The 27,012-nt window shown below is 34.3% G+C and overlaps 1 protein-coding gene across 4 annotated transcripts in view; it reads right to left on the bottom strand.

The window, feature by feature from the left end:
- Camta (Calmodulin-binding transcription activator) overlaps positions 1-27,012 on the bottom strand; it is a 1,863,487-nt gene that overhangs the window by 1,215,449 nt on the left and 621,026 nt on the right. The window lies entirely within an intron of this gene.

Below are 27,012 nucleotides of genomic sequence, written 5' to 3'. Positions count from 1 at the left end.
ATTTTAATATTGTCTTTATATCTGATGAAAGTTGTTTCCAGCTTGGTGAAAATCATCTAAAAGTCCTATCAAAAGAAAATGTTACCGTTAAAATTTCCAAATTTCCCACTAAAATAATGGTTTTGGGGAGCAATATCTCAGCGTGGTGCTTCACCTCTCTGTATAGCTAATGGTACTGTTGATAGTGCGAAATATTGTGACATCCTAAACGGTTTTCTTCTTGAAACGGCTCATGTTTTATATCCAGATGGGTGGCGTTTTCAGCAAGATAATGCAAGATGCCATACTTCTGATTATACTCAAGCTTGGATGCAAGAACACGAATTGGCAACATTCCGTGGCCAGCAGCATCTCCAGATCTTAGCCCCATTGAAAACATATGGGGACTGATGAAGACTAAAGTGGAACGAGCAGCGCTACGAGATAAAGAAGGTTTGATTCGGTCAGTTTTACAGGCCTGGAACACCATTACCGAAAATTATGGCCTTGACCTAGTTTCGGGTGTACCTGGACGTGTATTCACTGCCTTCTCTCGCTCAACCGTTTCCATCTCTCTCTGAGTCCTCTTTTCCTCCGTCCTATGGGATTCCATTCGGTTATTCTCTATATCCATCTGCTGTCGTTAGTTCTTCTTACATGTACATACCACTTTAGTCTTTTTTGTTCTATATATGTTAGTATGTCTGTTTTTATTGATGTTCTTTGTTTTATTTCGTCATTACTTCTCTTTCCATTCTTCTTACTCTGCAGCATCTTCGCAGGCATCTCTGCTGCTACTATCTTACTGCCGTTTTTCTTGTTTATGATCCAATTTTCAGCCCCATATGGCATAATACTTCGCACTCATGTTTTATAAATCTTTGTTTTTGTCTTTATATTTAGGTGTCAATCCCACCATACTAAGTTAAGTTGTCGGATTGCCGTTCTTGTTTGTTCTAATCTTTGTGTAATTTCTTCCTCTGCTGTTGCCTTTTTTGTGATTATAATCCCAAGTACACTCAGGTGCAAACAAATCGATCCATTCCTTATTTCTTATTTATTTGAAATTATATAATTTTAGAGACATTAAATTACATATGTAAATTTAGGTGTACCCTCGCATACGAGAAATAAAATAATATTTTTAATATTGCTTTTTATATTTCTTAAAACAAATTGGTATTTCAGGTTTTTGTCAAAAAGGGTCTGAAGCAAATAGATATTTATTGAATGTTGTTTTTAATTTAACAATTATACTAGTGTAGTGATTTTATTTTCAAAACGTGTTATATTTTTATTAAATTATCCTTCCTAAATGTCTCTAACTCCGACTGATGCTGCAAGGGCGGTGACTTTAGTTCAAGATGGTCGTAGCCAATATTATGCAGCTGAAATGTTGGGTGTTAGTCGATCTTCGGTTCAAAGAGCAGTTCGGCTTTTTAGCGACACTGGTAACTTCACAAGAAGACCAGGATCAGGTCATAGCAGGGTAACATTCGAAAGAGATAATCGATTTCTGGTCTCATCATGTTTGAGAAATCGGCATCTAACTTCAGTTGAACTGGCAAATCGTCTGAGCGAAGTGAGAAATGTGGATATAAGCAGATAGACAGTTCGTCTACGATTTGTAGAAGGTAATTTATTATCTAGAAGGCCAGCTCTATCTCCAATACTATCCATAGAACATCGCAGAGCTCGCCTTGCTTTTGCAAGAGAACATGAAAACTGAAGTGATGCAGATTGGAGCAATGTATTGTTCTCAGATGAGTCCAGATTTTGTCTAAGGTCACCAGACGGCCGATAAAGGGTTTGGAGAAGACACGGAGAGCGATATTTTCAATGTAATATTGCGGAAAGAATAAGTTATCGGGGGGTTATGGTTTGGGCTGGTATCAGTTCAGAAGCCCATACTGATTTAGTTGGTATGCATGTGGTACCTTTTGCTCCTTTCATTGGACCTAATTTTATTTTTATGGACGACAACGCGCGTCCTCACCGTGCTAGAATCGTCAACCAATATATAGAGGAGGTGAGGATTGTCCATATGAACTGGCCAGCTTGCAGTCCCGATCTCAATCCCATAGAACATCTATGGGATATGATGGGAAAACGTCTTCGAGCACGAGTACTCCGTCCAAACAACTTGACTGAACTTACAGCGGCTCTTCAAGAAATATGGGACCAATTGGATCAATTTGATATCCAGAGGTTAATTACCTTAATGCCTAGACGTGTACAGGCTGTTATAAGGGCCCGAGGGGGAAACACTAGATATTGATTTATTATCAATGTTTTTCTTAATTTCAGAAAGTTTTGAATATTCTTGAATTTTTGAGTTTTGGCGTATGTCTCTATAAATAAATGATTTTTTTGGATAATCTGTAAAAATTATTTTAATCTAACATACTTTTATATATATACCTGATTTAAAGCTAATAGCTTCAAACGTTTTCTTTTTTCAGCAAATAATACCCATGGATCGATTTTTTTGCACCTGAGTGTATTTGAATTTATCCTTTCCTTTGATTGTTACGTTGTCATCAATCTGTAGATCTTCTATGTCTTCTTCACTTGTAGATAGGTACTCTGTTTTCGCGAAGTTAATATCTAGGCCAGCCTTAGTATATTCTTCTTGTAGTTTCTCCATCATGTAGCTGAGGTCATCTTGGTCTTGTGCAATCATAACTACTAAATTAATTAATTTAGTAATTAATTAAGTAAAAACTTTTAATATTTTTTCAGCAACCTATAAAATATTAATAAAGAATAAATTTACACGTACTTGATGTATTTCTGTAAATATATTTGTACCGTAAACACTGAATGACATTTTTACAAGGAGCGTGTATTTATTCGAGAAAATGCAATAAAAACAGGATTACGAGCGTAATATTCACTCACTACGTCGTAACGTTCTTGTTTTCTTACAGAAACGTATAATTCAAAATTTATTTTCAATTTATACAGACTATTAAAGTGTCTCATTTGAGATGGGATCGCATGACCCCCATGCATTTCGAGCTTGCACACTCCTCGGTCTCGATGTCATGCATTTATCATGTTAGGAAAGTTTTCATTGTTTTCGATAAATTTGCTGCACACACAACGTAGCCTGGACTAGTTGAATAAATTATATATAAATGACATTTATAATCTTCTACGACGGATTCTAATTCCCAGTTAGTGAAATATAAATTGCTGGTTTAAGGTCCCTTTTTACTTAATAGTATAAAACTATAAAACTCGGGTTAAAATGCTTAAGTCTGTGGAATTTAGAAGACAGCTGACTTTGTTTTGCCATACTAAGGGCAGGAATGACGAAATAATTCGAACTATAAAAAAACATACACATAAATCTTTAATCCTACACTTCGCATTGTTACCGATCTGAGACATCTACATTTAAACGTTAAAATTAAATACAGTGGGTGGTAAAATTTTCTTGTATTAGGCACGAATTAGTTCTTCTATTAATATAGGAACGAATTGAAGTTCTGAATCAAAGTAAAACCACCAAACCTAATTGGCCGTTTTATTGACCGGATCTGGTAAATATTAACTTGATGCGTTAGGACCTGTGGCTTGCTTTTGACCTTTCTCTCTCTTTGATCTGTTACGTGATTTTATAAATTAATTCCGAGGTCAAGCTCCGCGCTTCTTAAAGCCTAATTACAAATATAAGTAAACTAATAATTGTTACTTTTTAAATTAATAGCATGTGGCAAACAAATATATTTCAGGCTATAAAAATATTTGAGAAAATTAGCGTTCTTTTCTATCTTCTTCTTTAGGTGCCGTGTCTGTATTCGGACGTTGGCCGTCATCATGTTTACAATTTCCTTTCTCTATCGTTTCTATAAGTTTCTATACTGGCGTTGTATTACTTTTTCTCTATTGTAAAATGCTAAGTCACGGAAAAAGCGCTACGAGACAGCGTCGTGAGTGGCTTCACTAAATAACGGTTTTTACATCGATTTACTACTCTCTATCAATTCGTTTCTAGTCATCATATATTCTTTAAAGTTAGTTGTTAATAAATTCCTTTCAAACTATAATCAAATTTTATTTTTAAATATCTTCTTTATTTTATATAATTATTAAATTTACAATCAAATTATTGATTAAATATCGAATTTATATTTTATTAATAACTTAATATTTAGTCTCACTTTGATGGGTTTGTATTTTGTTGATACGTTAGCGTTAGCAGGTGACGCTACTAGCAAACATAATTTATTGAATTATGTTATAGTGTATTTTTATGTATGAGAGAGTAATAAAACAATAAATTATGTATGCAAATCCCTAAACTGTTGATACGGGTGACTCAATGAAAAACAGATATTTGTCAACAAGTTTACAGAAGTATATAGGAAAACAATTTTAAATTGAATATGACCACCAGGTATAAAGGTTGGAGCAGAATAGAATACAATAGTTGTGAGGATTACTAATCCCTAAATAAGGTTACCAGTGTCGGAGTGATGGAGGTTAACAGGTACTAATGAATTTGCAAGAAATGTAAGATGTTTATTTTATTGGTTATATATAACCAATAAAAGTTTAATAAGTACCTACCTATTTGCAAAATAAAGTTTAATTCTTTGCCTATTTGCAAAATAAAGTTTAATTCTTTAGATAAAATAAAACGTTTTATTTTATCTGAAATGAGTGCATTCCACGAAGTAACGGTTTCAACAATCAAACATTTAATTCTTTAATTCCAGGAATCTACGACAGTAATTGACTAGATAATTACCTTCTAAACTTATTCCACAGAAAATATGATAGTGGGTTTTTCCATTTTGTATATAGGAAGGTCCAAGTGGCGTATTCAAAATTCTTAATAGTTCACTAAAAGTAGGTACTTTAGTTGCAAGGTGCAGTTTATTGTGTATACTAGTGTTATGGAAAATTTGGAAGTGCCGTGTAAACGCCGAAAAATTGGTCTTCTAACAGTTAATGAAAAAACATTAATATTTAATTGTTTTAAATCATTTACAGACAAACGTTTATGTGAAAGTGTTGATGAGACCGTTGAGTTAGTTAGCAGTACACTTGGTGTTGGGAAATCTACGATTTACAGAGTTATTAAAGAAGAGAAATGTGGTAGTTTTCAAATGCCACGTAATGCTCCAGGGAAACCAAAATTTCAAATAGAATATCATTTTAAAGAAGGACTTCGACGGAAAGTGCATGAATTCTTCTTTAGACAAGAATTTCCAACATTGGATAAAGTTCTTGTCTCAGTTCGAGATGATAAGGATTACCAGAAATGAGTCGAAGTACGTTATGGAAACTTTTAAAAGAAATAGGCTTCCGCTGGAAAAAGAATCCCAGAAAGTCTATTTTATTAGAAAGAAGCGATATTGTCATATGGAGAAGACATTTTCTAAGAACCATAAAGGAAATAAGAAACCAAAAAAGAAAAATATTTTATCTTGATGAAACATGGATCAACGAGGGTCATACACCAAATAAATTTTGGCAGGATGAAACTGTTACAAGTCAAAGGCACGCTTTTGTAAATAACTTATCTACTGGTTTAAACCCACCATCAGGAAAGGGACGCAGGCTGATAATAGTACACATTGGCAGTTCAGACGGTTTTGTTGAAGGTGGTTTATTAACTTTTGAATCAACTCGTACCGGTGACTACCATGAAGACATGAACGCTGATGTCTTTCAAGAATGGTTCGAACAAATGATAGATCTTCTTCCTAAGAACTGTGTAATAGTAATGGATAATGCAAGTTATCACTCCAGACTTATAGAAGGACTGCCCACAACCAAGTGGTTAAAAAAAGACTTGCAGAATTGGCTGAGTTCAAAAAATATTACGTACCATCCCGGATCTATAAGAAAGGAACTTTATTCGTTGTGTGCCCTTCATAAAGAAAAATTTAAAAAATACGAAATTGATGAAATTGCCAAAAATCGTGGAATGACAGTACTTAGATCCCCACCATATCATTGTGAATTATACCTGATTGAACTAGTATGGGCACAGATAAAGAGTGAAGTTTCAAGAAAAAATACCACTTTTAAAATTCATGATGTTAAACAGTTGTTTTTGGAGGCCGTAAATAATGTAAAACCTGAAAACTGGGAAAAGGCAGTAAATCACACTATTAAAGAAGAGGAAAAAATGTGGAAGCTGGACAATATTACTGATAAAAAAATGATCGAGCCAGTTATTATAAATCTTGGTTCTGAAAGTTCATCTTCTGAATCTGATTTGGATTTGTAACAAGTAGCTGTAAGTTTTATATTAATATTTTTATTCATCTATTTAACATACCTTAGACGGTTTTAAAAACTCTTTTTCTCTTTTGTAATTTTTAAAAATTAAAAAAAATGTGAATTTTTTAAAACCCTTTTTAATGTAGGCCAGTCAGTTCTAATATAGTGTGTGATAAAAGAGGTCACTTTTGTTTACATACACATAACACTTTATAACACTGAAATAATTCATTTATTTTTTACAATTATTCAAAGTAATTTTTCAATTAATCTTGAGCACGCCCATGGAGTGGTTGGAGCTACCAGTTAAAATTATGCTAATTACTCTCTCGTTCATAAATATAAACTATAATAGAATAGTATTTTTTTAAAATATAAATAATAAATAAATATTAAAATTATTTTATTAACCCATCAGAGCCTTGTGTGACCACTTGGTTAAATCATATTGTGTCTATAGTTGCCGTAAATAAATTAAACCTGGTTAATTTTTCAGCACTGGTTCCGTTCAAAACATGGCTGATTCCGTCTACGCGAACGAGATGCGCGTAATTATTTTTTCAAGCAGAGTGGGCATTCTGATTGTTTATTATTCTGTAACTGTACCTACCAGCTTTTTTGAAGCCAGTTTTGATGCCAGTAGACTACCCCAATGCATTACGGGAAATTTTAACATAGTAGGCGGATGTAATGAATGCTTTTGATAACTAAAAACAAGTCTTGTTTCGACTAATTAGTGATTTTTATAATATCTAGTTTATTTTGATTTATTAAAGAAAAGCAGAAAATGCCGAGGCATAATAATTTTTCTAATATGGATATGAGAAGGAATATTTTAAAAGATACTTTAGCAGGCTACAACCTTATCACCAAACATTTAAACATCTCTTTCGGAATTTAGGCAAAAGTGGTTTATTTCGTCCTAAACGTGACAACTTTTTTTTTAATGGACATATTGTCAGATTCCAGTAAGAGCCTAAGAAGGTATCCATTGATTTCTGTCAGGCAACGGTGGGTGAAATCTTTTTTGGATATCTAACGTCACGGAGCTCAAACCCTAACCACCGTTCCAGAGAGGTGGTCTTGCCACTGAATGAACAACTAAAATAAAAAACTAAAAACTTACCAATAACCATACCTATTATCGTAAATCAGAAAATATTTCCGTTAGGCCAAAAACTAATAAATAATAATAACCATAAATTTCAGATTCAATTTTCTCCTCTGTCCTCCTGCTCCTTCTTTTTCATCACCACAGAAATCAGACAGTGTACTTCTCTCCATTCTTGCTCTCCTCTCAAAATTGTTTACCACGTTTCTTTCATTCAGCCTCTCGAAATCTCTCCTCTCATTTGCTCATCTCTGGCAGTTAAAAATGTGACAACTTAGGCTGACCCACTCTCATTACGCCTGATCAGGAAGATGAAGTAATGGTTCGCGTTAACGATGATTCTCAAGTAAGTACACGACGTTTATCTTCAGCGTTAGGAATCAGCAAAACATCAGCTTTAAAACTCCTACACCGTAAACATTTTACATGTGTGCAAAATCTATTGTCAGCAGATTTACTTTTAAGATTCAGATTTGCAAACGATATCCGAAACAAGTAAAATCTTGACCACTCCTTTGTCGATAGAATATTTTTTACGAACAAAGCTACATTTATACACCATGGTATTTTTAATTTAAAAAAAAATCATTTCTGAGATACTGAATATCCTCATGTTAAGAGAAAAAGGCATTTTCAACATGAATTTTAAATAAACGTATGGTTTGGAACCATTGGTAATCATGTTTTACGGACATGCGAATTACCTTGTAATTTGAATGGTAATATTTATTTACATTTTTTACGATATTATTTTATTGATTTGTTGGAAGAATTGTCATCAAAATTAAGGCAAAATATGTGATTTATGCAAGATGTATACCACCACATTATAGAGAGAGGGAAGTGAGAACATACTTAAATGCAACTTTCCTGAACGTTGGATTGGTCGTGGTAGTCATGTTCCTTGGTCATGTGGTGAGATATAATTGTTTAATTCATAAAAAATCCCAAAAGAATACTTATTATTATTCTTAGAATACTTATAATGAATACCGAAGCAGTTTCTTTAGAACCAATGAAGCTATTTCATAAATGGGATGATTTTTATGGAATGTATTGACAAATGAATTAAAGAAAACAGTGGACATATCGAACACTTACTTTGACAAAAAGTTTAATGTTATTTAGTTTAACTATTTTTTTAATTTGGTTTGTAAATAAACTGTTTTGATTATGACTTTAATTTAATATAAAACGTAAAATGTTTAATGTAAAATCCTATTACACACAACCAAACTTATATGGAATCACCCAGTATTTCTTACTAATAATAAGAAATGTATGACAACTTTTTTTGCAGATAAGAGATAAAGGTTTTTGTTGGAAATACGATTCATAATTGATGAAATTTGATCAACAAGTACCCATTGAAAAATTTTATTATTTGTGTTAAGTTGTAAAACCAAGACGTCAGAGTAGAGTTAAGTTTGTGTTCAAAAAAAGTAATATGCCCTACGGAGGTGTGTCAGATGTTCACAGGGGAAGAATTGTTGCTTGTGATGAGCAGTGAATGTCACGAAGGCAAATTTCAGCTACGCTATATGTCTCGCAGAGCGTTGTTTCAAAAACATATGCAAGTTTTTTAGAATTGGGTACACTCAAGAACAGGCCTAGAGAAAGTCGTCGTAGAGTAACTAGTGATCGACAAGACCGGTTTTTAGGTCAAATAGCTAGAAGAAATCCAACCTCTTCTCATCCACAGCTCCAAAAGCAACTTTTGCAGACTACAGGTATTGACATTTCAGGTAAAACAGTATGAAAGAGACTTCGTTCCCAAAATTTATTTAGCAGGAGGCAGTTGAGGGTTCCCAAGTTATCCAGACAGAACAAAATTGATCGGCTGAATTGGTGTCTGGAACACCAGAACTGGACAAATGAAGATTGGCAAAATGTCCGTTTTTCAGATGAAACCAGAATCGGCCTGAGATCAGATGACCGTCGAATGCGGGTTTTAAGAGGTCGAGGCAGACAAGCTAGACTGCAAACTGCCAGATCCGTTCCAAAATATAAAGGAGGAACTGTAATGTTTTGGGGAGGTATTATGATGGGAGAAAAAATACCTTTGCGTCCTTTACGGCAAAGTTTAACGGGTCGCCGGTATGTCGATTTGGTACTGGAACCCATAGTTAGGCTGTGGCGAGGTGCAGTGGGAAATATTTTCATTTTCATGCACGATAATGCCCCTCCACATACCAGCAGAGTTGCCAAAGGCTTTCTAGAAACTGAAGATGTCACTGTTCTGAGCTGGCCTGCCTGCTCACCTGATGTTAATCCCATTGAGCATGTCTGGAACCTCATTAAAAGAAGGATTAGAGCTCGAAGGGATAAGCCAGGTAATGCGGATCAGGTCATTCAAGCCGCTCTAGAAGAATGGGCAAACTTACCTCAAGAACAAGTTGACGATTTGATTAGAAGCATTGATTGTTTGGAGCTGTATTGGAGCGGATTGAAGCTTGTATTGGAGCTAGAGGTGGCAACACTGACTATTAAAATGAACAAAAAGACTGTATCTTTCTTTAGTCAACCATTGCAATGTTTTCATTTGTTCGTGTTTTTTTTTGTATAAAATGTACGTATAAAATGTAGTTCATTTTTCACTAAAAAAAAAAATTTAGTAATACTTTACAAAATCGAATATACTGGGTGATTCCATTTAAGTTTGGTTGTGTGTATTCTGTTATTGTCAAATCATATTATTAATTATCTTGTTGATATATTTATTTCATTTAATATTTCGTTAACTATTAACTTTAGTTATAGGTATTTCACCAAAATTCAGAAGTATTGATGGTTTTGTCTATTTTTCCTTCGTTGCTGATTTGTAAAATGTGATTATTTCGAAAACTGTTGAATTTTAAAGTTATTAACAAGTACACTTTTTTTTTGTTGAAATAATGTATCTTTAATATTTTTTATCACAAAGTATCGGTAACTTAAAGAGCAGAAAAGTTAAGTATTCAAATTCAAAAGTATTCAAAAGTACTCAATTGTAAGTTTTTGTACATAAAGGTTCACATACATAAAAGTTATAGCAAAGAATAAACTTTTAAATTTCCAATGTAACACCCTGTGTCTTTGTTAATATCAATATTATATTAAAGCAGTTTGGCCTAAATCGTAATATTTTAAAGTGTAAAATTTACTGTTTCTTTTTGTACAATTACTTAAGGACCACCCTAGATAATAAAATAATATAAAATATAATAATAAAAAAATATTTCGGAAAATTAGAAAGAAAATTAAAATCAAACAGAAATAGAAAGACAATTTAGATTTTTCTTAATTTTATTGGCATTATTCTGCACTGACTGACACTTTTAGAGATAAGCTGAAATGGGAAACTCCACTATTTTTACGAGAATCGTAAATCAGAAAAGATGTTTTCTGAAAGCAAGTACATTTTTAGTAGAATACATATCCCTGATAATAACGTTCCTTATACACAAGCATATATTGATTGGCATTTGATCTTTCAGTGATGCACGTCTTAATTCTATCCTTTTTCGCTTGAACTTCTATAATTTATGTGAGGTAGACTGCTTTATGATTGTCTTTAACTTTAAAAGAGCAATATGGAATTATTTATTTCTCCAAGCAAATGTGACAATTTTCTGTTTTCTAAATTTTTACAAAATATATTTTACGCACAGTTCATAAGACATTCTTCTTCTCCTTTTTCGCTTGACTCCTTGTGCTTTTTTATTGTCAGATCTATTTTTTTACTTATAAATTTTCTTCAGTTTTTCCATTCTGCACTCAATGTTCTTATTTTTTGATCGTCTGTACTCTTTTTCATACAATCTCGTTTATTCTGCCTATACACTTTTCATTGATCTATATTCTTTCTTTGCTCTGTTCTTTTGAGTCAGATTCTCTTGTCGATCGATCGATTTAATCACTACTATGAAGTAGTAAAATCAATATTGATCAGTATAGTAGTGTCTGGGGGCTCGGGGGACTGAGACGTCGGAAGCCCTGAAGAAAACATTAAAGAGGATGTCGAAAGATCGGTGCAATGAAAAAAAAACAAGTGTGGCAGTCCAGTGGGACTGCCGGTAGAAGTTATACTTCTATACACGCGTTCGTCTTTACAAATTTATATAGGAGTCAATCTGTACAATCATTACATATGTAATGCTATAGGTAAGAGAGAGCAGAAAAAGAAAAAGAATTAGGTATACAGGTATATGGTAAAGCGTTTGCTGTATATAAACATTTGACCTGTAATGGGAGTATAGTAAGTAAATGAAGGATTGAATCAATATTTTAATGAAAATATATATATTTTTATTTTCATATAGAGTTTATTTCCTGACCGATTGCTGATACTATAAATCAATATATATATATATATATATATATATATATATATACATCGGTTTAGAGCGTCTTTCGACGTTGTCCGATACCTACACACCATCTCTTCCTATCTTCGCAGTCGTTTGTTGTTAAATTTCTTTCGCTCATGGACTTGTTTACGCCGTGTTGCCATTATAATCTGGGTCTTTCTCTTTTCCGTCGACCTATCGGTTGCCATTCTATTACTTTTTTGGGTATTGGTCTTGATGCTGGCATCCGTTGAACATGACCATACCACCTTAATTGTTTCTTCTCTATATCTTGAGTTATATTTCCTTCTATTCCCATACGTTGTTTTATTACATCATTTCTGATTCGGTCTCGTCTGGAAATACCTAAAGATCTTCTCATTGCGTCCATCTCTACTGCTTCTATTCGCTTTTTGTTCTTTTCACTAATTCTCCATGTTTCAGCGCCATAAAGAAGAGTAGTTTTAATCATGGTCTCATATATATTAAATTTCCTTCCTTTCGTTATCTGTTTACTCCACAGTATACCATTGAGACATCCTAAGACTTTCTTTGCTTGAGTGATTCGTTTTTCTATTTCCCGTGTATCAGTTCCTGTATTGTCAAAGGCAACACCCAAGTAGTCATAGCTCTGACAGCAGGAAATATGTTGTCCTTTTTCGAGGTCTATGTTATCTGACTCGTTTCCAATACAAAGATATTTGATTTTTGTTGTATTGACATTCATTCCCCAGTCGTTATATTCTTCTATCAGTTTTCTTAGCATGTACTGCATGTCTTCCCTGTCGGTCGCTAGCACTACCTGGTCATCAGCAAGATGGAGTGTATATATACATTCATTGCTAAGCTCTATACCCATACTATGTACCTTTCTTTTCCATCTTTCCAATGCCGCTGCAACATATATCTTGAATAAGGTTGGTGAGATACAGCATCCCTGTCACAAGCCTTTTGTAACCAGGATTTACGGATTTACCATTCTTTAGGGTCATTACAGCCTTCCTTACTGTTTCGATGTCTACCCTCGCTTCCTCTGCTTGTATATGTACTGACTGTGTTGGGGAGTTCGCTAGGTATTCTTGTCTTGTCTTTGTCAGCAAGCTTTCATAGTGATCTTTCCATTGTCTTGGTTTTATGGTGTGTATGTGTGCTTTGTCTTTTCCTGTATTTTTTACTGATTGTATAAAATTCCATACCTCTGTACATTGCTTCCCTCCGATGTATGTATTGATTTCTTGACATTTCTGATCCCATGTTTTATTCTTTTCTTGTTTTATCATTTTTCGTAGTTGTCTATCGGCTTCTTTGTAAGCTTGGTGGTCTTCAGTATTTTTTGTATTTAGCCATTTTAGATGCTGTTCTTTTTTCTGTTTTACCATATATTCGATTTCTTCGTTCCACCATATTTTGTTTTGCTGTGTCCCGAGTTTCGCCTTAGAAGCCTGGTGTAAACTAGCAATAATATTCTCGTAAATATCTGAAAATGTTTGTCTCTCTATTTCTCGTAATTTTTCATCCAGTCGTCGTTGGTATAGCTGTTTAGTACTATCATTTATAAAACTATTGAAGTTGTACTTCGGAGTATCTACTGTCTGCAAGTCTTGCTTGTCTTCTAGGTTTTGGTCTCCGTGTATTATCTTAAGTGGGATAAAATTTTCGCTCTTACTAAGTAGTGATCGGATCCACATGTTATTCCTCGGAGAACTCTTACATCATTCCACTGCAATACAGATTTTTGTTTACTAATAATATAATCGATGACTGATTTTAGATTGCGTGTTTGTTGAATCCAGGTATATCTATGTATGTCCTTATGTTTGTAGAATCCATTGCTAATTTTTAACTCATAGCTCTCACATAAGTGTATAAGTCTACCGCCATTATCATTAGTTGCCATTTCTCCAAAAGGTCCTACTACTCTACTGTTTTTCTGATATCCCGTTCTACTATTGAAGTCCCCAAGCATGATTATTTCTCTGTTTTTTTCCTATGTTGTTAAGTATATCCTCGATTTTTTGAAAGAAATCTTCTTTCACGTTGATTGTTGCATCATCAGAGGGGGCATAAGCGGCTATCATGGTAATCTTGTGCCCATATATGTCTATATTTACTCTTTATTTATATTATATATACATATATATCTAAATATATAATATAAATATATAAACAAAAAACAAACACTCTGGCACGTAGAGCTCAAAGCAGAGGCTTGATGACCAAGCAAGCAATTTTACATTCGCGGACAAGTCACTAGAGGATTACAGGAATAAAGCGCGTCACGCTGTGCTGAATTTGAATCGGTTAATTTACAATGTTGGAATTCTATTACCCAGGACTCTCAAATAAAGAGCATTTGGCTGATAGTTGTGTCACTATCGCGAATCAGAGTTCTATAGGGGGAAAGGGATGGTCTGGAGCATTAGATCGGGATGGAGTGACTCCTGTTTTACTTAAGGTAATAAACCTCGCTCCAATGAATTGTTACACTCCAACGTATTTCTAAGAGGTGAACATTCTCACAGGCTAAGTTTAATTAAATTGCTTGGTTGACAAAGGAAATGTCCAAAGAACCACGCTAACATCTCTTGTACTTGTAATAAAAAATTGTTTTCTGGAGGTAGATCAGGTAGTACCGTACTGAATCTTACATTGTTTCTTTCGAAATTTACTATTTTCCAGCAGTCTCTAGGTTTATTACTGGAATTAGTAATAAAATCACACTAAGCTGACTCTTTAGTACTTTATTGCAGATTTTATTCAAATTTTTGTTGTTTATATATATCGGTATTCTTAGTGACATCTACAATATGTTAAGTAATAAAACAATGGGCTTAATAAGAGCGATTAGATCTGTTAGACCTTAATTCGTTATTAAACTATTGCACGGGTGTTTTTTCATTAAATTCGTCGTACTGTTTTTAGTGGAAAATGCTTTAATATTAAGTTATAAGTTTCGGTTAAAAAAGACGTCAAAAAATTTAGAATATTATTGGTATCATAGAGAAAGTCAATCTTTCTACTAGCTAGTGCACGTTTAAGCTTCTGTAAACTAAAAGAAGTAACGAACCAATGAAATGTTTGTTTAGTGTCAACAACTTTGTGCCAATAAGTCAAAGCTTTAAGTCAATAAATATAAATTGAGCTAGATGGTCTGAAAAACAAGGTTTAAATACGCCCACTCTGTAGATATTTTAAAAAAAAATTGTCATAATGTTGTCGATGCAACTACTGAGCTGAGATGTGATTCTATAGTATAATCGTTTATAGTTACTTTTAAACGAAAAAATATTAATAGATCTTTAACATTAAAAGAAGAGTCAGATTCAATTTTAAAATTTATATTAAATCACCAAGTATGATAAGTTTGTCTCCATTAGTAAGCAAGGACGATATAATATTCTTAAAATTCACCAAAAACAGGTCGAAGTCTCTCTTACCTGATCTGTATACACTTAAAATATTGGTTTTTGTTAACCCTGCGGTGCACGGGTTGGGTCTGTCTGGCTCATTCAGTTTTTTTAATATCTCTATTCGGTCAGCGAGTCTAAGTACGGTCCTGGCGGTCTAGGTATCTTTCGACAGCATAGCCAGCTATAATCCCTCAGTTACCAATGCGTATTGAAGCGATATTGTCGATGTTATATCTGTTTTCGTTCTCTCAGACCCAACCCGTTCCTCAATGTAAGTATTTTTTTATGAAAGTACAAAACAAAATTTGCAGTGCATTGTTTTTAGAGCTTAGCAAAACAATGTTTTTTTACGAGGGAGAGGTAAAACGTTTGCAATGTCTCTACGAGGAAGTTGCAACCGACGAGGAAAAAAATTATGAAGATTCAGATTCCCATGAGTCTATTGTTGGAAAATTAGAAAATGAAGATGATAATCATAACTCAGACTCTGAATTCGATTTATCAGATACCGAACTAAACTTACAAGAATGTATTCCACAAGGTGGGTCAAACCAACACCTTTATTACAATACCAAAGATGGAATGAAATGGAATAAGACATGCGGATCACGAAATGTTAGAACTAGACGAGAAAATATCACTACAAAACTTCCTGGAGTTATTTGTGAAGCCAAAAATTGTACAACTGAAAAGGAATGCTGGAAACTCTTTTTTAATGACAAAAGTATAAAACATATTGTTGAATGTACTAATGTATATATCAAGCGTGTGTCCGTGAGATATAAAGACAGTTCCGATGCGAGGCTAACAAATATATGTAAACTAAAAGCTCTGATTGGTCTGCTTTACTTAGCTGAAGTTTACCGTAGAGGTAGAACTTCAATTTTTGAGTTTTGGGAAAAAATAGTACGGGCATTGACATATTTCCGGCAACGATGGCTCTCCGCAGATTTAGACTTCTTATGAAGTGCTTACGCCTAGATGATATTCGTACAAGGAACGAACTGAAACAAGTAGACCAACTTGCAGCAGTTTGAGTCGTATTCGAGGATGTAGTTGAAAATTTTCAAAAATATTATACCATTGGCCAATATGTCACTATCGATGAGATGCTTTTAGGCTTTAGAGTTCGCTGTAGTTTTAGAATATACCTTCCAAACAAACCGGACCGATACGGTCTGAAGGTATATTCTTTGGTGGATTCTCGCACTTTCTATACTTATCAATTAGAAATCTATGTCGGTACACAACCACCAGGTCCATATTGTATCAGTTCTGCAGCCTACGATGTGGTTAAGCGGCTTTGCAAACCAATCTCCAATTCCAACGGGAATGTCACAATGGACAATTGCTTTACATCAATTGAAGTCGCACAAAACTTACTGACAAATCATAGTCTAACAATTGTAGACGCCATCGGAAAAACAAAAGGCATATCCGAACCGAAGTTTTATTAAACAATAGACCGCCAAAATCAAGTATGTTTGGATTTACCAAAGATATGACGATATTGTCCTATATACCAAAACCAAAAAAACATGTTGTTCTTTTGTCAACCCTATACCGGGTGACGAAAGTAAACCTGAAGTAATAACATTCTATAACTCTACGAAAGGTGGTGTGGACACGGTTGATCAACTTCGAGGTTCCTATACTGTCACAAGAAATTCAAAACGTTGGCCCATGGTCATCTTTTATGGATTGCTTGATGTTGCTGCAATAAATGCATTTGTGATACAGAGAACTAACAAACTGGATCAAAAAACAAGCAAAAGAAGAAAATTTTTTTTCTTCAGTTTCAGTCTTCAGTTAGTAATGGACAATATAAAAGAAAGAGCCCAATCTCCTCATTTGGCACGAGATATAAGAGAGTTTGCTGCTAAACTCAGTGGTGTTGGACCAGTACAAGCACCTGCGGAATTGCAAAATAAAAGGGGGCGTTGTGCTTTTTGTAGAGATCGTAAAACTCGATACATGGGTCACTATTGTAAAAAATTTATTTGCTTGGAACATACCGTACCTGTTTGTCGCATATGCTTTGATAAAATGACTGAATAAGTTATATACAAGGTGTTTTTTAAACATTAGCCATATTGTAGTACGTAATTTCTTTTATATTTTTAGTTTTAGTATTATAATAGAAGTTCATTTTCGTGTAATGTATGTAAGTTGTCTATAGTAATAGTTCTAATATATGCAACGCAAACCTGTTGTTACAAAATTAAACATTAAAAATTCTTGGTTTAATTTTTGGGCTTCTCAGACCCAACCCGTTCTTACGTGTATCAAAGTATCACCCGTGTACCGAAGGGTTAAAGGTACATAACTGCACAAAACACTGAACTTTGCTCTATATTATATTTATTTAGATTAAAGAAAAAATACATAAGATGAACTTTTACATAAATATTTTACGTAATACATATACTCTAGTAGGTCATAAAAGTATCTGCAATTGTTATTGCAAAATATAGCTTTACAATTTCACCGACACCATTCATTCAGATGGAATTTATGAACAATACAAACTATCCGGCGTATCTATTAACTAAAGATATATACTTATATTGTTGTTTGTCGGGAATAGCTCATTACGATGTGAGAGTATAAAGTTTATTTCGCTTCCACGAACGTTTTCAAAGAGAAATTACGACAAAAAGGGACCAGCAATGGTGACCCAAGTACAGTTACTGAACAAAACAACTATTTGTTCGCCTCTAACTTTCAGTCATTAAATTGAAAAAGTACTTCGATAACTCGCCAACGCGTTCCGCAACAATGAAACTCACGGAAAATATGTAAATTTCCTGTACGGAAACAGAGCCACCGGCATCAAATATTTATAAAAGTAAATGTGAGTATAATTCAGATTCAGGCATCTTTCGAATAATATAATGATTTTTACCTAATTTATTACTGCTCTAGTATGGGAAATTAATTGCATATGTCAGATAGGTACTACAGCTTTCGTATTGTTATTTTATCGGTCAGTTTAATAATGCTAATATATTTATTTGTACAACTGACAAAGTCATAGGTAATAATCTAATGTTAGCTAGTCAAACAGTTGAATTGTGTTATATTAACCAATTATAAAAAATGCATATAATCAACATTTAACCTAAGGCGCTAGTTGAACATAACATAGAAAGCCATTTAATTACACTATCATTTTTTATAGTTAAATAAACAAAACGAAAACATTCGTACCAGTTAAATTAAGAATATTCAATCTACTTTGTAGATTAGGGGTGCGGGTAGTACTCTTTTACAGTTCTAAGTAAACGACAGACTACTTCAGGGCTTGGCAACCCTGCCCCTATGCCAGCTACCGTTTAACTTCCAAGCTCCCACTAGGAGAAAACAGGTCCCAAATCTATACTTCATCTAACCCCCACATATACTTTCCTTCCCACATCTCTACTGGAAGGGCCGAGGTGTGAATCACTAGATGGTCATTCGAGCCGGCTTTAAAGAACTGAACTTAGTTATCGTCGAAAAAATAGAATGGTTTATTTTTTGTCATTTTTTCGCTTTACATTCAAATCAAGTTAATATTCTTAAAATAGTAGTGGTTTAAGACAACACTGAATAAAGTGTCTTAAAAATAAATTATCGTCTTTTCGTCGGAATTCTCAAGGATTTCTTACACATCCTCGTCGTATTCTTTTAAAGTCAACTACTACCTACTACCTTTTATTGATTCATACGGAGAGACATTACTTCGAATTTGACCAAATCCATATTTTACGCTTTCAGCGCAAGTTGGACGATGCCCATAATATTTGATGTCCCATAAATATCTCAATAAATGACAAAAATATCCGTAAAAATAAGTAACAAATTTATGTTGTTACCAGCAACAATATTTTTTACCCAATATCCAATACAAATGTCCGTTTTATTACTAACATAAAAATTTTTGATGATTTATAAACTAATCTGGGTTAAGGGTTTAATTCCCTGGATTTTATATTCTCATCTGTTTTCAACGATGAATCTACGGAATATTTTATCTTGAAATCTCGAGTTATTTTAATCACATAAAAACTGTATGGTTTGGCGGTATCCTCCTCAATTAATAAAGCTTTTCTAAATTTATTTGGTTGGAACAAATATTGGAAACGTATTTTCAAGTATCTTTCGGCTTATCTAAGGATCCACTCTAAATTTTCTTTAAGCAGCAAGAGGTTTTAGAAATTCCAAATCTAATAGAAAATAAAATCGATTTTATTTTGTTAAGCTTCAATAGATTTATAATTTAACTGAATATCGATAGACGCTGTGACAGAAATTACTGACTATAAAAAGGAAATAAGTAACGTAAAAATCAGCAAAAAATATTTTAAATATTTGGCAATTAAAAATGAAAGCTAAAGTTCTACCAGAGATCTAAGAGAGTCACTAATATTTATTATCGATAATAACGTACCAAGTGTCAAGGCAGCGGGGGATCGCCTATGGACAGGATCGTACTTTTATGTCCGATTTGCATTACTTATTCGATTGTTAGGAGTGTTTAAAAGCCGGTCTTTATCATTGTCTACTAAAGTTATAATAGTTGCACAAATATTTACATACACTATATTCACATATTTACAAAACTTTATCATTTCTAAATAAGTACAAAAAGAACAGAGGCAAAAATATTTTAGAAAATTATTTTCAAAATTGAGGTGTGTCTAAAAGGTGTGGTTTTATACCGTTATCAACTGAATTTAAAAATATTTACATATTACGTATACATAGAAAGTTTACCATTTATAAGTACAATTAAAAAAGTACTTATATATATACCCGGTATTTAGGCGTTCCACGCCCTTCCGGTAGGGATCTATGGAGGAGTATCACCTAGCCGCAAGCCCTTATCTCTTGCCGTACTGCTCCACCATAGGCCGATCAGATACCAGCATATTCTAGACTAAGCCGCAGATTCATTTTAGAATTTTAAACTACTGCGTTAGCCTTTTTGTTTTCTGTTCACCGAGCCGGGGATTTGAACTGACATCTCTCGCATTGAAGCGAAGGAGAAGCCAGCCGCCCAGCCCGCTTGGCTATCCGATCGACAAAAAGTACTTACTTACATTTAAAAAAAATACATGGACAAGTCAGTTTCACTATCACTGTCGTTATCTAGATATACAATAATTGTTCTTTTGAGCAACCTATCTGTATTTTTCCAGATGTCCTTGGTTATTTTTTCCATTTAGAATTCAATTAGACGAACCACAGATTATTGTAGGGTAAGCAAAACATTATTTCTCATTACCGATGCTTTTAGCTCATGCCATATGTGTTCAATAGGATTGAACATGCAATAGTAAGGAGGAAGTCTTAATACTGTATGACCCATTTCTTCCGCCAAACTGTCGCAATAATATTGTTTTCTGATAAAAAATGATTTTAAAGTTTCTAGTAATTGTTTTTTAACATAATTATCTTTATATTATATAACATTTTCCAGTATATATTCCAGGATTCTAAGTTTAGTGTCATTAGAACATGGAACTTTATTCGGCCTACGACTGTGTTAGCTATTGTCCATCATAATTAGACTGTTTGATGCTATATTTTACAATAACTTCGTTGAAAACCAGTTTTCAAATAATTCTGACGTGGTGTCATCATGATAGTCGTTAATGTGTTTGCATGACAAGTCTAAAATATTAGGTACAAAACCATTTTTTTTCCTGCATGGATTATTGTAATACATTTTCCTTTATTTGATGAAGCTTTTGTTGTACAGCGATAAAAAGAATTTGTCGAACCACATTTTGGAACGTTATGGGTGTCAAACCACGTCCCATCCAGATAAACAATTTCTCTTCAATTTTCTATGTATTTATGAATTTGAATTAAAAATTCCGTCCTCCAGATTTGTAGACAAGCAGATTCCATACTCACTTGGCGCTTACCGATCGTTTTATTTTAAAGCCGTTTTTTAGAAGACATTGCCTTGCTGTCTCAATGCAGCACTTGATTCATGTGTCAACGTTCTGTAACATAAGCAATATGGTCTTTAACGTGGGGATCATCTATTATTCACACATGTTATAAATTTTTCCACATAACTCCGATCTAGTTGTCTAAACATACCAGCGTCTTTTCTTTTTCTTCTAATTACTATCGGTTGTTTTGTTATTGACCACACTGTCTTCATTGGTCTTTGTGTTAAGACTGCCGCTTCCTTCACCGCATTAAATTACTTACAGGTTCGGAAATTTGTATTTTAGATTGAACAGTGAGATATAAAAAATATATTTTAATACATCAAATTTAACGCTCGAAATGGAAATTTACGAAAAGAAAATATTTTTTGAACCTCCAAAACGGTAACAATACAGGTATATTTGTTCGATCCTGATAATAAACTAGCTTTCAAAAAGAGGATAATAAATAATCCGTCATTATAATCTCATTACGTCTTATCTTCTTCTTCTTCCTCTGCCACTCCTATCTCTCCTATCACTCCACTTCTGTCTTATCTTCAGCATTCGACGGTAGCACCACATTTCGAAACTTTCAATATTTTTTATATTGTTCTGCTTGAGAGTCCAGGCCTCTACACCGTATAATAGCGTGTACGTCTTATCAGTGAAAGTCAATTGAAATAATTTCTTGGAATGGTTTTATCTTGGATATTATCTAAAGCACCAACCACGATATATTTAAAATCGTAATTATATTTTCTGACTTGGGGAATAGGTAGACTAAGATAATATTATGACAATTTCGTTAGTTATTTGTTTGACTTTGTTCATAAAGGAAGACAATTTGTGTATAAAACAATATTATTTTAAAATGTTTCGTCCGTGGAAAGAGAAGAATCTCCAGTTTGTGGAAAACGTTTCGTCCGTACTTCTCGTGAAGTTATTGATAATAATAATGTCGAAAGAATAGACGTCAGTGTTAAAAAACCCGTAAAGCGCAGTGTTTTGTCAGTTGACACAAAAAAGTGATAATTTACGTTTACACTACCCTCCTTGAACGAGGACTTTCCAAATTTAATGCAGTGAAGGAAACGGCAACCTTAACACAAAGACCAATAAACACAGTGTGGTCCATATCAAAACAACTGATAGTAAGTAGAAAAAGGTTCGACTTCAAGATGTTATTCATAAACTAGCGATATGGATCGTCAATAGTTCGTGCATCCCAGGAAAGTTACATAACCTGCTTAAAGACATGGTGCGGCTAGAACTGAAAGCATTGGATGTGTGGCTCAAGTATTTCTCACAAAGACAAATTTACAGTGTACTATTCCGGAACAGACGCCACAGATTATTACTGCAGGCATAGAGTTATAATAGTAGAATTACATTGTCAGTTATTTTCAAACAGGGTATGTTCAAAGTTAGCAGGCCAACCTATTAATATCCACCTAATCATCAAAACAAGTACAAAATACATCATAACTAACAGAAATACAAGAAAACCCAAGGTACGATAAGGGTAAGAACTTAACTCGCAATGGAAATCTGGATAAAAGAACGTTGTGAAGAATTGGAATTACTACAAGAAAATGGGGACAGCTTTGGACTATATAAAAAGGTTGAAGTAATTTTAAATGTATACAAGAAACACCATGAGACGCGCCTGACGAATGATCAAGAAGACTACGTACATACCCAGAAAGAACTGGCTAAAATCTGGACAGACTATGCTTGGTCCCTACTTATGGTTAAAAGTTCAAATATGCCAACTACTAACTTAAAACAGTAAATATCTTATATAAATATCTTATAGGAACAGATAAAAAGGAAAATTACTAAAATTACTTACAAATCAAGTTTATAAAAAGTTTACCAATATTACAGTGATACACTTGCAGTATTCAGATAAGCAGATATAGGTTATTGCTTAGAAAGTTTTCATTCGCGATATCATACGCAGTTGTTTCTTGTACGAGGGTAGCTGTCTTTAGGCGGATTAAAAGTTTCTATTCACTGTGTCACGGTACTGTTTTTTGTTAGCTAGTCGAAGTAGAGATCGAAACATCACATCTATTCGGCATTAACACTAACATCAGAGAGTTGTAAACAATGCATCTGTTGTGTATGCCAATGAACAGTAGAAAGTAATAAAAAAACACTTCTATTCCGTACTAACGTCAAGATCAGAGAGACAGCACATTTGCCTCTATTGTCTATGCGAGTCAACAGCAGGGAGTGATTACATTTGCGTCTGTTTTCTATGCGAGTCAAAAGTAGAGAGAGAGAGTGATCTAAAAAGCACTTATATTAGCTACGAAGGCCAAGGTCAGAGAAAGGTGTGAAAACTTCCGTCTTCGGCGACACACCTAGGTAACAGAGTGTCATTTTTGTTTGCTATTTTAAAACTGAATGTCATCTTCTTCTTTAGGTGCCATCTTCTTAGCGAAGGTTGGCGATGACCTCTGCAAAGTCTTCCCTATTTTGGGATTTCCTTATTAAACTTTGAAAGTCTAATCCTGTCCAATCTTTGATGTTGCGCAGCCAGGTCATTTGTCGTCTACCCGGGCCGCGTCTGCCTTCTATTTTCCCTTCTATAATAAGCTGAAGGAAGTTATACCTGTCGTGTCTAAATATGTGTCCAAGATAAGACGTTTTACGCTTCTTAACAATTTCTGTGAGTGCACGTTCTCTATTCATACGCCTTAAAACTTCTTCATTTCTAACGCGGTCGGTCCATGGAATTTTCAGCATGCGACGAAATACCCACATATCAAAGCTCTCTAAACGGCGTAACGAGCTGACTGTTAACGTCCAAGCTTCCACGCCGTGTAATAGTACACTATATACATAACACTTTATCATGCGGTATCGTAGAGACAAATCAAGATTACGGGTAGTGAGTAACTGTCGCATCTTTAAGAAGGTGTTTCTTGCCTGTTCTATTCTACATTTAACCTCTTGTTCTTGGTCTAAGATTTCATGTATCCAACAGCCTAAATACTTAAACTTTTTCACTTGTTCAACTAGATTGTTGTTGACTAGTATGTTTATAACTGGTGTGTGTTTTTTTGAAATCACCATTGTTTTGGTTTTTTTAAATTCACCTTAAGGCCGTATAGTTCTCCTCCTCGCACTACTTTGGTTAACAGAATTTGTAGTTCTTCTTCACTGCCAGCAATCAGTACTGTATCATCGGCATACCTGATATTGTTCACGATTTTTCCATTGACTTTTATTCCTTCTTGTGCTTCATCTAGAGCATGTGCAAATATGTCCTCTGAGTACAAGTTGAATAATAATGGTAAGAGTATACAACCTTGTCTAACTCCTCTTTGGATGTTTACGGTTTCAGTATCACCCATTTCAGTTCTGACAGAGGCGTTTTGGTTCCAGTAGATTTCACGTATTGTATTAATGTCGTTTGGGTCCAGGTTCTTTTTTTGCAAGCATTCTATTATCTGATCGTGTTTGACTTTGTCAAGAACCGTTTCATAATCTATAAAGCACAAGTAGACATCTTTTTGTTGATCCCGACACTTTTGCATGAGAACAATGAAACTGAACAAAGCTTCTCGAGTTCCCATACCAATGCCAAATTGTTCCGGACCCATATCTTCTTCGCATTTTTTGTAAATTCTGTTATGGATAATTTTTAGAAATAGCTTCAGAATATGGGGCATGAGACTTATTAATCGAAAATCGTTACATTTTTTTGCGTAGTTTTATTTGGGTATAGGCACAAACGTAGACGTTAACCAATCCTGTGGAATTGTACCAGTCTTGTATATACTGTTGAAGAGCCTTGATAATAGTTCTAAATTGTCTTCTTCCAAAATTTGTATAATTTCACTATAAACGTAGTCAGGTCCAGAGGCTTTTCCGGTTTTTATATTTTTTAAGGCATATTTTATTTCTGATGTTAAGATGGGCTAGTCGTTATTTTCGATGTTTGTTTGTCTATCAATATTTATTGTTCTATCGTCTAAGAATAGGTTTTGTATGTATGTTCGCCATTCAATGCTTATTTCTTCTATTGTGGTGAGGACTCTTATCATATGTGCTTGTTATTGTGCCACAATGCCTAGCGTTTCTGATCCCACAAATTTCTTTAATTTTCTTATGGAGAAGTCATCGTCATGTTTATTCTGTAGGTCTTCTATCTCTTCGCAAGTTTCTACAAGCCACTGTGCTTTTGCTTCCACTATCTTTTTTCTTATTAGTCTTTGTATTTCTTTATATTTATTCCAGTCTTTGTTCTTGTGTTGTCGTCTCACATTCATGATTTCTAATATTTCATTAGATATCCATGGTTTTTGCCTCTTTGACTCGTGTATTTAAGGTGGTCTTCAGCTTTTAGAAATACATTCTTAAGTTCTTTCCATATTTCGTTTAAGTCGTCGGATTTTTCTGGTACATCATTTTCCTTTTGTCTGTTTTTAAGTTCTCGACATTCGTGGTTAAGTTCTTGTGATATTTTCTGTCTCGTTTCTATATCCTTGAGTAAGCTCATGTCTGATTTCTGTTCTCTCTTCTTTCTTTTTATGCTTTTCAACGTGTTTTTGAATTTGGCGACGAGCAAGGTGTGGTCGGAAGGGACATCTGCACCGGGGTAAGTTTTTGAGCTTTGTATGCTATTTCGGTATCTCTGGTTGATCATGATATAATCTATTTGGTTTCTGACGCAATTTTTATCATTGTCTTGAGGCGATTTCCATGTATATAGTCTGCTCGTAGGTAATTTGAACCATGTATTCATAATAGTAATATTCTGTTCTTGGCAAAATTGAAACAGCCTATCGCCTCTTTCATTTCGCTGACCTAATCCATGTTCTCCAATGATATTCTCAGATCTACCTTTTCTCACTTTTGCATTGAGGTCTCCCATTATTATCGATATTTCATGCTTTTTTGTAAGCTGCATTAGTCCTTTTAGGTCTCCGTAGAACTCTTCAATTTCAGTGTCGGGTTTATCAGTTGTTGGAGCATATATCTGTATGAAATTGATATCGATTGGACTTCCATGTAATTGTAGAAGTAGCATACGATCTGAGTGGTAGACCACGTTTTTAATGCATTTTTCTATACCTGCGCTTACGATGATACCAACTCCACTCCAATGCTGTCTTTGATTGTTACCTGAGTAGTATATTGTCTTGTTGTCAATTTTCATCGTTCCTGAATTAGGCCACCTCATCTCACTGATGCCAAGGATACTAATGTCAAGTCTATTCATTTCTTGGATGGTGTTGTTGATTTTGCCGGCTTCAAACATACTGTTGACATTCCAGGTTCCAATTTGTATGATTTGTTTATTTTTAAATCTTTCCACTTTCGGGTGGGTCCTAGCCTTCTTCGTGGGGAGTCTTAGCACCCCCTGACCATCTAAGGTCTGCCACGGACTGGAGGCCAATTGTGTGGTTGTGCTTTGCATGGTTACTAGTCTAGGGAAATCTGACGATCTTTAATGTATTGGTTTCCCGTTGCCTTCTACATCCTTATGCCGTTGACCATATATAGGTTCATCCGCCTTTGAGGCCAATTTCTCAACCCCAGGACAAAAAAGTGCCCTACCACTTACTAACTCATCCGCCCGAAGCCGTTGGTCAGTTAGTGGGGGATTGCTTATACCGACAATCATTCGGTGAATGAGAATGTAGTAGAAAGAAGTATAATGACCCGTCTGCCCTCGTAACCTAATAGCCATTCGGGGTCGGAAGAACAAGAGTTAGCCAAGAGAAGCCGATAGGAAAGATTAAAGACATTTCACTCTAGACAAGTTAAAAAAAGTGTGAAATATGAAGGCCCTTATGATGTGCCAGGTGCGTTTCATAAGCGTATGAGTATTAATACACTTTGTGTTCCCGCTCATACCTTGGGGTATTGACTACAGACTGTATGGCATAAGAAGTGGAAATAAAATTTAGGTAGGAATTATTACTTTGTGTTACAATAAGGTAATATTGAGGTTGAGACCATATAATTTGCTACAATGAAAATATAACATTGTT

The sequence above is a fragment of the Diabrotica undecimpunctata genome, chromosome 5, assembly GCF_040954645.1.
Source record: "Diabrotica undecimpunctata isolate CICGRU chromosome 5, icDiaUnde3, whole genome shotgun sequence".
NCBI classification, from domain to species: domain Eukaryota; kingdom Metazoa; phylum Arthropoda; class Insecta; order Coleoptera; family Chrysomelidae; genus Diabrotica; species Diabrotica undecimpunctata.
The sequence above is the reverse complement of the archived record's forward strand: the minus strand, read 5'-3'. Positions and strand labels throughout refer to the sequence as shown.